Below are 15,840 nucleotides of genomic sequence, written 5' to 3'. Positions count from 1 at the left end.
ATTAAGCACTCTGTTCCCTATTTCCTATTATACCAGATACTTGCAAGAGCAGCCCTTTAGAAATCAAACCTTTTTATAATCTCTCTTTTTCTCTTTGAAATCAACCCCCAAAACTTTCTGTCAAACCATCTCATTAGTATAAAAAGACTCTCCACAGCTAAAAGCTGTGTGATATATTTAGCACATCATGAGGGCACAGTGTTAAGTGTTTATAGCAGCGGAGATGACTTTGCTGTTTGCCTTCCTGATCACCACTTCCACAGAAAATTTGCAATGACTATTACATTATGTAAAACTGTGTTCAAGAAAGCCTTTTTTTTTTTACAATTTTTTTTTCTAATGTACATCAGATATAATTAATGTGAAATCTGCAAACTAGTGTCACATCCCTAGTTGTGTTTCCATATAATTAATTCAAATATAATACACAATTACAAACTGTAGACGTGAAAGAATATTATTCTTCCTGGTTGAGGTAGGTCAGCTCTGTCCCAGCTGAGCCATTTTAACTCTTCTGAGACACAAATAATACTTGAGGATCCTTCCTTGAGAAGAGTTAAAACATATAAGGATTTTTCCCCCGCACTGCATCATGCAGTATTTAGTTATAACTTCTGTAATTTACCACATTATATAATGCAGTCTTGGAAATCATCGAGGTGGCAGAGGGAAAAAATATGCCACTGTTTCATGAGCCTTTAGCAGACACAGTGGACTACGTTCTCTGATAATTAACTGTGTGATTTTATTTTAAAAGATAGTTGAATGGAAACATTACTCTGAAAAAAACCATCCATCCACAGAAAAAAAAAGCAGCTGAGAAGGAAACAGCCACCATAAAGTAGCAACTTACATCTACAAGGCAATGGTATCACCAAGGCTTCAGCACCTAAACAGGCAAGAGCTTCAGAACCTGCCATCCTCCTCAAACCCCAACAAGAGACTGAAGTACTTTTGTACATTAGAACAGTGATAGCTTTGAAAATGAACACAGAAGTGTGCAATGCAGGGAGGTGCCTGCTAGCCTTGGGAAGCACAGGGAGGATAAATTACAGCAATATGATGCCTTTATTATTTAGTAATATTATTTGGTACATAGCAGTATCTGAGTCAGGCTTAGATTTTCTTTCTTCCTCTAATCTGAGGGTGGGGTGAATGTGTTGCCAGTTGTCATTCACTGCCAGAAGCACTGGATAACCTATTAACAACTAATACATGTGCTATTGTCAGATACAGTGTGAACAGACATGAAACACATTAAAAGAATCCTGTCAACAGTTCATGATCTGAGTTTCCAAGGCACAAAATCCCTTTGTTTCCAGTCAGGGACTTTTTACCCTGATCTTTGCATTATAAATATTCCAGAGAACCAAGCAGCAAGGATTCGGTACTGCTTGGCATGCCCAGAGTGGAGGTTTTGTACAAGATGATCCCCTGTCATAAAAAAATCCCCATGCAAATTTCAGACAGAGTGAGGAGCTAAACTGAGAGCCCAGGAAGGTGAAGCCACACGTGCAGCATCAGCATGCTCTGGTGGAGAGTCCCACCTGCTCCACTCAGCAAGGAGTGTTTCACAAGGCAGTGCTGCCTTGGAGGATCAGCACTTTAACCTGGGCAGCAAAGCTGCAGCAGAGGAGTGCTCCCCACTCTGCCCAGCATGAGGAGCCTCTGCCAGTGAGGGGTGAAAAGACCCAGCACCACCATTCCAAATGGGAGAGAGCTGGAAACAGTCAATTGCTGAAAGCTGGAAAAGGAGTCCCATGCAACAACTGTCCTTGCCTCAGACCAAGCTCCAGCACTGACATCACTTTGTTTTATACAGGGCATTGCTGATATTCCCCATCATTTTTTTATTAAGGCATAGCACACTTACAAGAAATTACAGTCAGTATAGAACAAGGAGTGACAACTTGCCTGTCCCCAAACATTAAAGTAACGCCCAAAATCTTTTGACTACAAAAGGAACCAGAAGGCCCATTTTTTGAACATGAATATCAGTGTTGGATGTTTTTCAGTAATGGCCACCTGACTCTGTCCACGACTTCATGGGATAGGTTCCTAATCCCCACTAACACCTACAGAGACACAAACAGAACTACACCAGTGTGGGAAGAGAGTTACTAAGTGGAAACCAGAGTTTAAAGTGCTGATAACCACCAAAACCTGCTCTGTGCTCCTGGATGGGCCAGCCCTAGCACTGACAGCCACTTTCTGCAGTGAGGGGATCACTAACTGCCTTCAAATCATATTTAGTCAGCTTTACTCCAAAATACAGTGTGACAATTCCACAAGTGCTGCATCCCTCAACATCTAAACACTGTTTAATTGTCACAACTGACAATCCTGAGATGAAACTGCTGGTTTCACACAACTGCAAGTGTGTCTTTGGATTGCTTTAAAAAAAACAACAAAAAAAACCCACAAAAAGCCCAACCAGCCAAGAGGAAAAAAACCAAACAAAAAAACCCCAACCCAATCAACAAACCAAAAACCCAAACTCACAAAACAAACAAACAAACACCCCAAACAGCTCCAGAAAGAAACTGGTCAAATAGAAAAGAAAGACTGATGGTAATACTGACAATTCTGTAATAAGGCAGCGTCATAAAGCAGGAATTGCTATTTTCATTCTGGAGTGCAAACAAACTTTGGATTGCATGTCACTGAATATTGGAGTTTTAGTCCCATGGTCATAAAACTGTCCAGCTGTGCACTTGCAGACTGTTACAAAACCCCAGGTGAAATAAAACAAATGCAGTTTCTCTGGATCTGTCATAATCCACAGAGGATGCTTCACACTGTGCTACAAAATTTGAGGTTGAAAGAAAATGAGATCCATGTAAAAGGTAATTTATTAGTATTAAACAACGAGAACCTTGATTTTCATATCTTTACCTAAAGAATGTTTTAAAATGGTGATAGAAAAGCCAAAGTCCATAAATCTGGATTCAGAACAATAAATCTCCTGGCAATGATCCACAGATAATTGAAAAAAATTCTCATCAGTTTCAACAAACTGTAAATCAGGCTTGAGTATATTTGCAGATAATAAACTTCTTTATATGTATGTCCATAGATATGCATCGTTTTTATCTGTATTTTTATACATTCAGAAGATGAAAGAGGTGGGAAATGCTACCTTCTAGATTTTTTCCCATTCATCTTCTTTCTCTTGCTAATCAGTTCCCAGTGACTGACAGTGAAAATATCACTTTATTTTTCACCAATGAAATTTTATTTCTGCATACAGAATCACAGATCTGGAGCAGATAGGGAAAACTAACTGAATCACCAGTTCTGAATGCAAAAGAAATCTCAGACATGCCAGGTCCTAATAAAGACCCCCAGCCTTAACAGGAATGGAGGATTCTTTTGCCTTTCACAAATTCTTTCATTAATTAAACACTCAACCCAAAGGTCACACAACTCTAGAGATGGTTTTTTTTTAGTCTACTGCCTGTTTTAAATTCAAAGAATTCATAGAAAATAGTATTTTTGCTTATGAGTTGGCAAAGCTCCTGGCATAATGGGAATATAAAAGCAAAATGTATGCTCTTCCCCTGAGCACTGGCATTTGCATAACATGTTTTACATCTTAAGCAATACTGACAAAGTGATATTTTTAATCTCCCCACAAAACACAGGCTGGAGATCCCAGGTGCCCCATGAGCAACCTTTCTTTGAGCAGTTCCAGTAACATTATTGGAACTCTACATGCATAGGTGGGGATAATTCAGATCAGCTGATCAGAGGCTGTTTCTCTAGGTCCTGGTATTATGAAATCCTCCCAAAAATAATGAGAAACAGCGCCCTACATTGAAAGCCTGACAGATTAGGTCCAACTAGCCAATAAAACTCTAATGGAGCAAGAATTTAGAGAGAAAGGTAAAGAATACCATGAAAATCAGTTTGTATCTTGTTTTTAACGCAGAAATTCATTTCTACTTTGATTAGGTATTTAAACAGCTCCTCTGATGGCCTTCTGACATTTCTAAGCTAACAGGAAATACAGAAAAAAATGGGAGCAATATGATTGTATTTTAAAGCATAGCTTCCTGAAATCAATCATGCAGTTATTTTTTGGTTTGTTGTTTTATCTTGGGTTTTTGTTTTGTTTTTTCCTGTAAGAAATATTTTATGAATAGAATTGATTTCTTTAGAAATATGCCACTAATGGCATTTTAATTACATTTATAATATAGAACAGGGCTAATTAAAGATGGCAAAAAATTGATTTTTACCAGTGGTATCTTTATATAGCAATAGATAACTGCAACTTCACTAATATGTAATTTTAATTTACTCCTGCCCATTTTATCAAGCACAGTTGATTAACAGGAAAACTGAATGGATTTCCAAATTTAGGTCTCAGTTGCCAGTTGGCAATAATTTTGTGGGATGTGATTTCCATGGCCGTTTCTGCTGTGTGCAATAAACCTGTTATCACTGAGAAGGTAAACAGCATGCAGACTCACAAATTGGAAGACACTTCAATCTTTGTCCCTAAATCTTTGCACTTTCCCAGATTTATTTTGTAACTTTACTGGTGGCACATAACAGGGTTACTGTGTAGTTAAGCTACCAGCACTGCAGATTCCCAAAAGTGTTCTAAAAAATAACTTCCTAATCCATTAGTGATGGTATGGCCTCAGAATATCAACACATTAGATAGAGAGGTACGAAACAGGTTTTTTTCTGCAAGTTTCACACAGCTCCATCTCCTTCAATAATGAAGAGGGAATTTTTCATTTGTATTACTGAGTTATAGGGCATCTCACTCAGGAAATGATGGGATGACGAGCTCAGGTGGTTTGCCTGAAATCTTCAGTGTGTTGACAAATGTGAAGCTTTGCAGGCTCAAACCTTGACTATAGGTAGACACATGTAATATCCAATAGGGAGATATTTTAAAGTTCCTATGAGTTCTTAAAAGAATCAGTAGTCAAAATAAATTGATGCCATCAACAGCATAATCCTTCCTGTGTCACTGCATACAACACAACCAGATCCGTGTTCTGAACCTATCAACCAAATCCACGTTCTGAACACAGCATTTCCAAAGAATGCTTTCTTTTAAAACACTTGCTATGAACTTGATCTCGGCTAGTTTAGAAAAAGGTATTTGGGAAGATTTTTCAGCAGTCCAATCAAAATTGGAGGAGTGTGTACAGTAAGAGGAAGCAGCACATCTGCTCTGTTAAAAACAAAGTAAGGCAAAAATCCAACTCATCAGCACACACAACAGCCTTGCTCTAACGGGGGGGTGAAGCTGCTGTTGATGAAACAATTTATTTCTAAGGACACATGTGAGTTTGTGTTTCATAGATAGCAGGACTTAATAACAAATATATCTCCCCACAGGTAATTGAACATAATTCTGTCGTTTTTATCAATGGGGGTTTAATCTTGGCGTGTTCCAGTTCCAAGGAATATAACATTAACTTATTATTACCAAATAGTTACATCAAGTTAATTAGACCTAATAGCTGAGCTAAGTGGTAGCACTGCCATTAGTATTTACGGCATCATGCACTTACACTCCAATTCTGCAGGCTCTTAATTTGACTGTAAATGCTTTGTTTGGGATACTCTGGGATTTTCTACTTTACTGCTAAGAGGTGGATCACAGTTTCCTCAGGCCCCAATGAGTTTAGTCAGTTTTAAGGAAGCTTTTTGCCCTCCCTCACACAGCCTACTGTTGTTTAAGGACCAGGTCTGTAAAACGACAGCATTTGCCATTTCAGAGCTCTTTAACCTCTCTCCAGCACACTGTTAATCCATCACTTTCCAAGGGATCATATGAGGCTCCCCAGCCAGACATTCCCTACAGCACAGCTGAAATACCCCTGTAGGAAATCAGGCTTTTCTGCACAGTATAAAGGAAACAGAATGAAAGCAAGCAGTGACTTTTCCTTTAGCATTTATCATCTCTAAGGATTTAAGCCAATGCTGTGGTTGCACACTGTTTAGGAAAGTTGTCCTCAGAAGCCAGACAGAATTCAGAAGTGTAATGAAAGAAATGTAGCTAACCAAGTCTGCCTGTTCTCACTAGCTACACAGAATTATTATTTAAAAAAAAAGAAAGAAAAGAAAGCTCAATACAATAAGAGGACACAGAACGGGAGAATGGTTGAGGCTGGAAGAACCCCCTGCTCAAGCAGGGTCACCTGGAGGAGCAGTTTTCATGTTGAATCTTATGTGCTTTACAGATGGTAAAGCATCAATCCTGCAAACCTCTACACTTGTAAGCCTGCTGAAGACTTTAGGATTTTTGCAGCAGGCTTCACCCAAGCTCATCTCACCCAACAGTTTCCTGAATGAGATAATTCTATAACTCAGGCCAACACTAGAAGTAAATCTGAGAACAATATGTTAAAAGGAGAAAAGAATTTTTGTGCAAACCCATACACTGCTTTACCAGGATGAGCAAGAATCAATTAATTACACAGTTCCCAAATGTCATCCTCCTGGTGTTTTAAGCTTGTTTTGTAAGAATGTTGGGTTTTGCTAACAGACCAGAGATGAAGGGTCAGGCTTTCTTATGCTCCGTATGCTCATCAAAGAATAAATGTTAGAGGATAAACACATTTCTGATCGTCACTGTGCACTTGGGAGCTACAGAAGATTTTTCTAAAGCATTACTGGCTGCTGGGAGGAGGGAGTGAAGCCCCCTAAAATCAGAAGCTCTGGTGACCTGAAATTCAGCATTACCACCCTTTGCCCCTAACTGCAGCCAAGGACTGACCTAAGGACGGTGTAATGCAGTTATGTCTAAGAACTTACACACTGTGGATGACAAAACATCAGAGAAGCCATAGTCAAAGGCTCAGATATTCTAGAAAAATTCCTGTTAACATCTCACTTCCAAAATGTGAAATGGAGTGGTTTCCTGCAAACTATGGAGACCTAAACCTGATTTTCTGTTCTAAGGGAGCAGCAACATTTTGCATTTATTTTGTAGTCATAGGGTTATGACAACTAAGTGTCTTCATTTACATTTGCTACAGTGCATGTTCCCACAGGCCTGTGTAAGGAAAAATCCTTAGGATAATGAGACCATTCAAAAATTCCATTTCATTGCAGATATCCCTCTATTTCCAAGGGTAGGTTCTTATTACATGTTGTTTTAGAAATCCTCATCTGCACACCGATGACATACCCAAGTCAGAGCCATTTACAACAATTAGGCATTATAAAGACAAAATTAAATATTTTAGTCTCAATAAATAACCAGATGTATTTAGAACATGCACTTAAATTTTCTTGCCCCAGGGTCTCCAAAAACTGTAATGATAAGAACAGAACCAGAACAAAGCCTGAAATGCCAGAGTGATTTAATCTGGAAAAGTGAGGATTTCTGCCTTTGAACTTTGATGCAGTCTCCCAGTTATACCTACCTATATAGGTATACTTATAGAATAAAAAGTTAGCCGAGAGTGATGTGTCTATGGAAATTTCTGACACAAGGTGCTCATTTAGGATTGCAAACATTTCTAAAACCCGTAAAGTAACAGGAAACTGAGTAACCCTCTGTTTAAAGGTTTAGATTGAAACTCAGAAATAAACCTTATTATACAAATAGCTAGGAAATTTGTTTTTTAATTAAATGAGAATTTAATGTTCAAAAAAAATCCACTATGTTTATATCAAAATACTTTTGGGCATGGCTGTCTGAACTTCAGCAGTGATGTACATACATCAAAACAGAAATCCACATCTCTTCTTAACAGCTTGCCACTAAACCACTTGGTGCTGCAGATGGTACCAGAATGTTTTCCTATATACCTAAGTTCCTCTAAGACAGAAGAGATGAAGCAACCTTTCTTCACCAGGAATCAACCTAAGTTTAGCTTTCAATTGTGACCTTTTGTATTTCCAGCGACTGGGGAATGGGGAAAATTTCTGTTTCATCCCTGTGCTTTTTCATCTCCATTTCCCTTTTGAAGCATAAAGAAAATTTTCAGACAGTGTAGTATGGTAATGGCTCATTACATCTCCAGGCTAGGAAGTGCTGCAGCTCCATCTGCACAGCATTATATGGGTCTGCTGGTTCCCAAATTAATGGGAAGATTTTGATGTGGAATCCTGTAATGTTGACTTTGTTCACCAAGTGAAAGCTGTGCTGTTGTCTATAGTGTGATACTCACTCAGACTATCACAGAAACACAGGCACATTTAGGTCAGAAAAGAACTTTCAGATCATCGTGGCCAATCATTCCCCCAGCACTGCCCTGCTCAGCACCAAACCATGTCCCTCAGTGCCACAGCTGCACCTCTTTTAACACCTCCAGAATGGTGACTCTGGCACTTCCCTGTTCCAATGCTTGACAACCCTTTTGGTGTAGAAATGTAGGAGAAGAGAAGAGAACAACCCATGGGGTGGTGGTGACTCAGGTGCAGGACCTGGCACTTGGCCTTGTTGGACTCCATAGAGTTGACCTTGGCCCATCCTTCCAGCCTGTCCTGGGGCACCTTGACCTTGATATGCAATTTCTGTATTCTTAGTGCCTTCTCCCTACATTCTTGGACTTGTTTGTCAAGCTGAGAGACTAAACATTTTAGAAGCTTCATAACTAGGGATCAGTGTGCCCCAGACCCCAAGGTCCCTCTCCAGAACACATTTTGTAAACCAGGATAGAATCATCCAGGGGAAGGCTCCTTGGGGAGGGGGTCTCACTTGAGCCTCTCACTGGGGAATCTTTGATAGATATGCTAATTAGTAACACCTATAATGTTAGGCCAGATCTCTTGAGGGGGGGCATTTGGCAGGGTGCATATCGGTGCATATGACCTGGATGTGTGCACCTAAGGATCCTTAAAATAAATACCAAGGTAAAATCCCTTTTCCCCTTCTAGCCATGTATGACTCTTGATTTTAAGACCAGGAAAAGGCATCATAACAAGACACAAAGCAGCCCCTCGGTATAAAACGGCTGCTGTTCGACCCCTGCTCGAACACACTTGGAGAACATTTTATAACTCCAAAGTACTCTAGAAGCATTAGCAGAATTCACTACATGAGCCAACCAAATGCAAATGGAAAGGGGGGGATTTTGCTGTGGTATCTGCCAATATCCAAAAATAAGTAAATCCCTTCAACATTTCCTTTTCCATCTGAAGGATGGAGAAAACTGACCAGCTTTAGAAGTTTGTCAGCTGACACTCAAACACAGGTAACAAAACACAGGATGACATAAAACTTGTTTTGTATAAGGAAGCTGGGACTGGAAAAGGTATTTTGAATGTAAAATGTTCATTTCACTGCTTAAAATTCACAGGGAAAAACATTACAATCATGCAGGGGCTCTTTGATGGACTGTGTGAAATGAATAGGTGTTAGCTATTGATTTATGATGGAAAACAGACAGTTTTCCCTACTAAATATGACAACCTAGTTGCCACTAGTCCTGTTCTGAATTTTAATAGGATTGACACAAGTTTAAAGAACTTTAAACTTGAAATAAAAAAACCCCCAAACCATGTACAATAGTTTGATTTATAAGACTTGAAAATGAAACAGAAATTGTAAAATAAGAACTTCTAGCTTCTATTTGCAGCAGTAGAACAAACTTTTCTGCACAGCATTCATTCAGAAAAAAAAAATCTGTAAGAATTGTGATTATCAACCATTAGCCTTAAGTTGTAGAAAAAGAATAATTCTGTGATGGAAGCAAAAAACGGTGATCTACTTGGCTTCCTGCCTAGTCACAATGGTCCATTAAAAGCAGAAATTCTATGAAATAAATGAATCTCTGATTTAATGGCTCTTAGATACTGTGTCTTTCATCTCTTTAGAAGAAATCAAAAACAAATAGTGTAATTACAGAAATGCTATTCCCAAGTCTAGAACAGCCCCTACTCTATCAGGCATTAAGAACAAACAGCACCACAGGGAGTTAAACTTCATCCTAACTTTGGGCATAGTTTAACCACATGGTCGTCTATGACGTGAATTGCTTCAGCATGGCCACTCTTGCATGACAGGAGAGGAGGGTAAGTAACAACCAAGACAAAAAGCACAAAGAGGGTAAGCTATGCAATGACAAAAACCTGGATACTCCATGGAGAGAACTATGAAGTGGTAACAAGGTAGTCTGTCAGTCCAGATGGCTCAGAGAGCCACACACAAAAAGTGTATGAAAATGTCTGCCTGCTGGCAGAACAGTCACTCATAGCTGAAGTTACAGGCCTCAAAATACCTAGACACCTTCTAGTTCATACTAGAGTCTAGGTGAAGGTATCTAAAAATCCATCAAGTTACTTTCTCTCAACAAGCATTAAAAATTTTCCTTCTAAGCTTGAAAAGATGTGCACTGTTCTGATATAGACGAACAGCTTCACAGAAAATCAGCATTCAAAAGAAAACTTAGGCAAATTTAAGCCATTTTTAAAAATAGCTAAATTAATCTCAGATATTTTAAAGATATTAGGAATCTTTCCAAATTAGTGGGGACAATAACATTCTGACACAAATAGCCCTAAGATGTATGCTTCCTCAAAATGTTTTAGAAGAAAGACAAATTGCTTATGTCTTTAATTGCATGGAGTGTGTGGGGAAATCGCTGAAGTATATACAGGTAATTATCTGGAGTATAGATGAGAAGACATTTAAATGTCAGCAATTTCATAAATTTTATAACCAAAGATTGAGAGCTGGCGGAGTAGAGGACAACAAAGCATGAATGGCTGTCATTCAGGGCTAATAGAGTGTTAGGGTGGTTCTGATTCTATAAAATTCTGTAAAACTGGCTGGTGTTGAGGCACATGCAGAAATACAGCAATGGGTGTGTACAAGTTCCCAACATCCTCAAATCATCCCAGTCAGGCCCACTGCAGAAAATGATTCACGATGTTGTGATTATTGACTCTGCTGCCTGAGCTCCGTGGTTTATGGGTAGGACACAAAGATTTATCAAGACAGTGGAAGTGCTTCATGTGCTTTTAGCAGGACTTTAACCTGAAATCTACTTTTGAAAATAAGAATGCTCAATTTGTGCAAACCCTAAAAGGAAGGCATATGGTGCATTTCAAGACATTAAAAGGATGAGTCAAAATTCACAGTAGTACTATGGTTAAGCACAAATATGCTTCAGCAATGGAAAAGTCAGGGTCAACTTGGAAGACGACAAATGACAAACTAATTCATTAACGTTAGGGGTGAATAATTTAGACACGAGATTCATATCAGTAGTCCAAACTTTCTGTCTTTCCTGAACCCCACCTTCTCCACGTGAGGGGGTCAGTCTGCCTGTACAGAGAGATGTCAGAAAAACAGTGATCTGACGGCACTTGTTCATATTTTTTCTTTCTTAAGATGGGTATTTCAGTTGTTGTTTTCAGAGGACACAGAATTCCAGTTGCAGGTAGATTCTGTGGAAATCAGTCTTAAAGGATGCAGAAGTCCCAGTCATCCTTCCCGCAAGGAAATCTGCCCTCACCAGCGCGATGGGGCAGCTTAAAAATGATCAAGGGATGTTGAATTGTTCTCCCTTGCTAGAGCAGAAATGGCAAGACTGGTAACCATAATTCTGTGGAACAAACTGAAGTACCATATTCTATGACATCCAAAATTTAGTTAAGGTTCTCTCATAGCAGTACTTTTATACCAGTTGGTTACTATTAATGTGATTAATACATTTTATACAGATTAGCAGTTCTAGTGGTGTTAAAAGCATTTAAGATTTGGTGCTTTGATTTATATAAGTAAAATATGGAAAAAATGTGTCTTGTTACATTTCTTGAAAGACCCTGCATAGCCACCTAGACAAGAAAAAGTGTTTTCAAGGAAACAATATTGCAGGTGCAGTAAACACAAAATCAGCTAGATTTTGATCAAAATCCTGAACATTTTCTCAACAAGCATGAAGACAAGTCAGCAATCCACCCGAAACAATGATCCCCCAAGTATTTATCCACCCTATCTATGAGAACAGACAATAAGAATGGCAAGCAAAAAATGAAATGAAAAAATCTAGCTCTAGTTCTACTGAAAACAAGAGTATGCTCTTTGGGACTGGGAGTTTAGTAAAAATAAAACCCCAGAATGGTGTTGTTTGTTTTACTAGCTTGTCTTTTCCTGAAAAGATAATAAAACCCCCCTAATTCAATATTATTTATTTGTCCCTGTTATTCAGTTCCTGGATAATTAGAACAGAGTTTTTATCCCCTGTCAGGCAAAATATTATGTGGAAGGTTAATGATGCCACCCCCAAAACATCATTAGGTTATTTGATGGAGAACATTATTTATGTATGTTACAGAAGCATTTACTCCAGGGATCTTTTTCAAGTCAGCAAGAACAAAATTTTGTTCTCTGATAAACAGAAATGTAATGAGAGGCTATTGGTTTTGGGTGGCTGATATTTGATTTCCTGGAGTTACAAAGATATTCTGCTTTTGTTCTAATGGCATTATGTATTTCTATGGTGGAAATAATTAATGACTGCACAGCTTTGGTCAGCACTGCTCTGGCAAACACTGTTCAGTTGTACTCTTACACATGGGTAAGTTTTAGAGGGCAAGTCAAATTCAACCTATATTTTCAGAAAGTAGCAAAGAAATCATATCTCAAATTCCTGCATATTCACAGGCCTTATACCTGGGCAGAAAAAAAAAGTTTTACTTTTCAGATCTGTTTAAAAATTAAGTTCAGTTACTACTTTACTCATAAAGAAGTGCAGTCAGAGAAGCATTTAATTTCTGAGAAAAGATGAAGGTAGAGAAATACTTTCACTCACAGCTACTACTGCAGAACTGCACTGTCACCTACTGAGTTGAACAGCACCCTGTGAAGGAGATTAACCGAATGAAGCTGTTCTTAAGTACCAAAAGAAAGAGAAAACAAAATGATTAAAGGTTTGGAGGTTTTTTCTCCCTTCTTCGCTCCCCCATTCTCCCATCCCCATCAGTTGCAGCATCATTTGCTCCACTAAAGCCTTAAACCTACAGGAAGTATGAATCCAGGCATCTAATTTTTCCAATGACTTTACAAGTGAAATACTTCAGTTGATAATCACAGAAAAACCCCAAACCACTTGCAGATAAAAAAAAGCTTGGGACTTGCACATAAACTAAGCTTGGGACACATGGAGTAAAGGACAAGTCAGTTCTAAGGTGCAGATTACAAATTCATACAGTCCATGAGAGGGCAACCTGTTCTTTTTGACTCAAGGCAATCAAAGAGTTAAAAGTTTGCTTGTTAATGGAAAATAAATGAAAATCTTAGGCCCCAAAGATGCAGAGAACATCACAGTCCTTACCAATTATGAGCTGAATACAGGTGAAAAATACTTGCTCCTTACCTCACTACTATGGAAGCTGCTCTGATATATGGAAGAGAACACACACAAAATTTTAATGTGCTATCTTCTCCTACTAGACCATGTAGGCAGTGTTAGAACTGCCTGCTTCACCACATAAGCTATGAACCACCCTTCTCATTTTTTATGACCCTGGAGGTTTCTCCCTTCCCCTTGTCAGGCTACCACACATTTGCCAGTTTGAGTGATGTGAGGAGTTTCTAGCATGGAAAGTGTCACTGTCAGCAGTTGAGGCTACGTGGGTATGACAAGCAGAGGAATATTAACCACAGTAAAATATCCAAGATATGTAAAGCTCAGGTAAAAGGCTGAAGTGTTAAAGCTATCTGATAGATTCCTCCTATACCCTTCATCTTCTGACCATAATGTACCAAAATTCTTTTGCTTGCTTAAAATTCTCAGTGAAATGTGACTTTGCACATAGTAACAATTGAACACTTGCACAAGGCATCTGTAGAATTGGTTTTGAAAAAAAAAAAATTAGAAATATTTAAACAATACTGGGCATAAACATTTTCTTTACAAACCAGCACCAAACCTGTAGAACCAAATTCAGTTATATCTGCATTTGTTCATTTCACTCCTTCATCAAACTGATGTTAATAGAAGTAACCTTAGGGTATGAAGGAAATGAAATTGCTGAAAGTATCCAAAAGCATTTTGCTACCCTCAAGCTACTTGGGAAATAAGGTGCAGCTCTGCAGGCTTTTATTGTGAAGTAATTATTATAATTTACATTCTGGGTTGTTGCAGGTACACCTTGTAGCCAAATGCTTCTAATCCCTTGGGTCCAATTACCTCATGATAATTATGCCAGTTGGTGCCGTATTTAGTTTTATTTAAAATACAATGTACAAAGTTAAAATTGATACTTTCTGAGTCTAGAGAGACATGTAAACTTTTTTTCCTGGTGTGCTACTACGTGGGATGTGCAGTCCTTAAAAAACAGCCTGTCAGCTGTGAATCTCTTTCCAGAGGTCAAAAACTCTGAGTAGTTCAAACTGCTCTTAGGAAAAAATCCCAAACTTATTCCTTTAAAAGAAAAATCCTTCCAGAGCTGGTAACTACAAATGGATCAGAGGACGGGTGACAAGTAACTTGATAGCATCAGCCTTTACAAAAGATGAGGAATCACTCTTGACCACTACAACATTTTCTTATTACACATGAAAGGATAAAGTTGGCTCTGTTCAAACCTCAGTGCAAGGTGAACCCACCGAGGGATGCACAGGACTTTTCAGATCAGTGAAACAGCAGAACCTTCCTCAGCAAAATAGTTTTGGACTCCCCCCCAGCACACTGAATTTCAAGCTGACTTGCCATGCCTGCAATGGCAAAGGTAAACTTGTGTGACCCACAGGAAACTGTCCTTGTACAAATCCTTTGGTCCATGGTGAGATGTGGCAACCCATTAAAGAGAACCATTTCCACATGGCAAGTGAAATAAGTTTACTGACAAGTGAAATAAATTTACAGAACCAATTATACAAAGTCCCAGATGCCTAAAGAAGTAGTGGTGTAAAGAATGCTGATACGTAACCTGAATAAACAATATCATCACACACTCCACCGAAATTCACAGCTCCTGAGGGGATGGCTGTCTGAAAGCTTCATGAACAATTACAAAAAGCTGCTTACCTATGCATTTCCCAACAAATAGCAGGTTACACCATAGTGACTTTTTATTTTTAATTTCAAAGGCTTTTGTGTGTGCCACATTACTGAGTACGTGGCAGATGCATTTCCTTGAGGGGTAGATGTTTAGGTATCTGTATTACCAAAAGTGGAATACAGAGCTTTGAACCTGGAAATCTCATCTGTAACAAATACTCTAAAACTCTTCAAGACAAAAAAACCCCAACATCCTCAGTCTACATGAAATGATGTTATAATATTATCCCATTTTAGCCACTGAAACTAAGAAGCATTTTTGCTTTAGAAGTTACTGAGTTTTCCATAACTTGATCTTTCATGTGATAATCTCCTTTGGAAACGCCAGTTATTGTAGCACTCAGTCACACTGTAACAGGTGTGAGATGTGGTACCTGTGTGTGAAATAAATTGAAATACTTTCTCTTTTGTTTTTTTTGGTTTTTTTTTGTTGTTTTTTTTTGTTGTGTTTTTTTTTGTTTGTTTTTTTGTTTTTGTTTTTTTTTGTTTTTGTTCTACCTGGATTTTAGCACATGACTAGCTAAGACCCTTGAAGGCCACAGTAGGATAACAAAGAATCCTACCAAATAGTCACAGATTAAGTGTACATGCCTAGATCTGGTTCATCACCAGATAAACAGTTCAAAGCATACATTTAAAAGAGGTTAGAACTACAACTTCTTGAAATCTGCAGGACTGACTTGCCATAAAAGCATGAAAAATGTGGACAAAAGAATATTTTAGTGCACAAAATAATCTATTTGTGCTATAGACTGCAATCTATTATACCATACTGTGTTTTCACTGTAGAAAACAGCCACTGTAATAATTCACATTTTAGAAAAAATTTGTAGGCTAAAATATCTTTTTC

Source organism: Corvus brachyrhynchos, unplaced genomic scaffold (genome assembly GCF_000691975.1).
Source record: "Corvus brachyrhynchos isolate BGI_N302 unplaced genomic scaffold, ASM69197v1 scaffold101, whole genome shotgun sequence".
NCBI classification, from domain to species: Eukaryota; Metazoa; Chordata; class Aves; order Passeriformes; family Corvidae; genus Corvus; species Corvus brachyrhynchos.
This window is presented reverse-complemented; position numbering follows the sequence as displayed.